This window comes from Vicia villosa, unplaced genomic scaffold, assembly GCF_029867415.1.
Source record: "Vicia villosa cultivar HV-30 ecotype Madison, WI unplaced genomic scaffold, Vvil1.0 ctg.002681F_1_1, whole genome shotgun sequence".
Taxonomy (NCBI): domain Eukaryota; kingdom Viridiplantae; phylum Streptophyta; class Magnoliopsida; order Fabales; family Fabaceae; genus Vicia; species Vicia villosa.
This window is the reverse complement of record NW_026706002.1, coordinates 264,458-267,438: the sequence shown is the minus strand read 5'-3', so window position 1 is coordinate 267,438 and position 2,981 is coordinate 264,458.

Here is a 2,981-nt window from a genome sequence, read left to right as displayed (position 1 = left end):
GTTATCAGAACTCAGGTTTGCTCAGCTAAGGTTTTTAACCCATTGAGGACTGAAATCAGGGACCACATTTTGGAAACCCTAAAAAGCTCCAGGACACCTATCAATTGGTTCAATCATCTTCAAATAATCCATATGACAATATCCATAAGGCATTACACTTCAATTCAAGATCTAAAGTCATCAATTTCATATGGTCGACAATTAGGGTTTTTGACCTAATTCACCAAGATGGTTGACTTTTAATCAAGACCTGGTGCCACAACTCAAAGCATGGCTCAATATCCTCCAATAACTCAATATGATCCATTCATATCATTCATTTAATGAGGATAGCATAATTCACTTGAAATCTCCAGAAGCACGATTCACCTGAAAAAGTCAACTGTACAAGATCACCATTGACTTTTTGGAAATTTTGGTCAACCATGACTTTTGAAGTTTTAAATCATCAATATATGATATTTGAAGTAATTTGATCAAGTAAAATCAAGAAAATCAATCAAGAATCAAAAATTCAAAGTTTGACTTTTCATACTTAGAAATTTTTTTAAGTGTTTTCAAGTGGTTTTTACCAAACTTTGGAAGGGAATATCTCAAAATTTCACCTACAAACTGAAAAAAAACTTCCAACATGAAAGTTGTAGATTTTGATCCAATGAACAACTTTGTCACATATGATATTTTGGCTAGAAATCAACCATTGAAGAGATATGGAGCTTCAAAGTGACTGCCTTCACAAAACTAGCAAGAAAACCCTAGTTTTCTTCAAACTTTATGGGACTTTTTCACTAATTTCCCTAAGGATTTTGGGCAAACAACAAACTAATGAATTGAAGTACATATCAAGGGCTTTTCAAATTGTATTCAATCATCTTCAAATTCAATATGAGCTAAAAGATATGGTTGATCAAAGTTTGGGCATTTGAAGTGAAATTATGGGTCATGTCCAAATTTGAATTTTGCAAACTTTGTACCAATGCCTCTACCAATTGATGCATTCTTGTACATGATATATCAGAAAGGATATAGAGGAATCAAATGCATTATTTCATCATTTTTGGCCAAGTTGCAAGAATTCAATGCCATGTGATTAAGTAATCATTACAAAATGGAATATTGGTGAATCATCAAGGAATCTTCTCCTAAGCCAATTAGAGGCTTCTCTGCATCAGAAATGATCCCTAAAGATCAGATTAAGTCGAGGGCTAGGGCTTGGGATCAAGAGGAATCAAATTGTCAACATTGCATTTTGGATATTTCTTTGAATTCCTTCATAACCAAGAAACCAAATTAACCTCACTAAGAAAGCTCACTCTCTGCAAACACATTGAACTCTTTGCCTATAAATAAGAGAGCATACCTTAGTAATTAGACACACTAAAGCAACAGAATTCTTGCTTTCTCTCTTCTTTCTTCATACTTAAGTCTTTCAAAGGTTCTTTGGCAAGAAGACTCGGATTCTTCAAACCAAAGCTCTTCCTTTGAAAGTAAGTATTCAAACACATCAAGGGAGGTATTTAGAGGTGATCCAAACCTCTGGAACACTTCTGTACGTGGAGAATCATCATCTTCACCTCTCACTTGGAGCTGTTTCAGTTGGGGTCGAGCAAGGAGTTCTGGGCAGTTTCAATCCAAGCCAAGCATCTCAACACCTTCCTGAGGGACCACTGAAGCTATCTGGATCGTTGCAACAACTCTGTAGCACACTTTGATCATAGCTCAACCTCCATTTCTGAGGTAAGCTTCATGAACATCAAACTCCATAATTCACGCATGATAAATTAAAAATGAAGTTACCATTTAGTTTCTGCACCTTCAAGGATCATTAACCCTCAATCAATTGCATCATATCATGCATATAGAGTATTTCATGTTAATTTCCAGTTTTAGGGTTCTTAGTGTTCATGCGTGCGAATTTTGAATTACACTGAAAATAAATGAAATCAAAGGATACCATCATAATCCTTGTTAAAAAACGAGCAAAATCCATGTTTACATCTTTGAGTTTGGTTGAGAAACGAGTGAGATAGCAAATTCAAAAATTATGGAAGCTTGAGGTTGAAGATGAAGATGGTGGCGCCATTTTTTGAATTTCCCAGAAACGAGTTTATTTTATTTTAAATGGTAGGCGTGTTATCTACGAATTCATCGTAGTGTCCCAATGGTTACAGCGCGTGTCCAAAAGCCTTGCCTTGCCTTAGGTCTGGGGTTCGATTCCCCCCCTCAGACCTTTTGTTCATTTTATTTTTTCAACTCATTTAATGCTTTGCTTTCACATATAATCATATGGGCTCTCTTCCTAAACAGGCCACGCGCGTGGCCCAGTTGGTATTTGTTTTGTTTGGTAACCTATAGGGCGTGGGTTCAACCCTTGGCAAGACCAAACCCTTTTTTTTAACACTATTTTCTTTCATTTTATTTTATAACTTCACATAATTAAATCACCCATCAATTTAAATCATTTTCTTTTGATTTTTTACACACTTCTCATTTAATATATCTACTTTGAGAATATACTAAAAAATTACAAAAAAATATATTTTTTTAGTATATTTTAATTAGGTTAAAAAATCACATATTTTAAGTATGTTTTAAATACCTTAAAAAATATAATTTTCACTTGATTTTCAAAACCAAATCTCTTGTAAATATTTTTGTGATCAAACCCTAATCATTTAAGTCTTAATCAAGATTAGAATTTGTCATTATCTTAATTAAGTTGACTGTTGTCAAGAATTTAAACTATTTTCAAATCTCCGATTAGTCGGACGGTCAAAGTTTTCAGACAACAAAACAGTAATAATTTCAATTGCCAATCATTTTCAACTGTTTTTTTATAAACAGTAAATCATTTTAATTGGGCCTCTATTAGAGTGTAAGTCCCAACACCTTTTTCTTTTCTTAGTCTGTTTTCAAAAACTGTATTTACAAAATCTTCTTTCTGTTTTCAAAACATTCTTCTGGTATTTGAAGGGCATTAT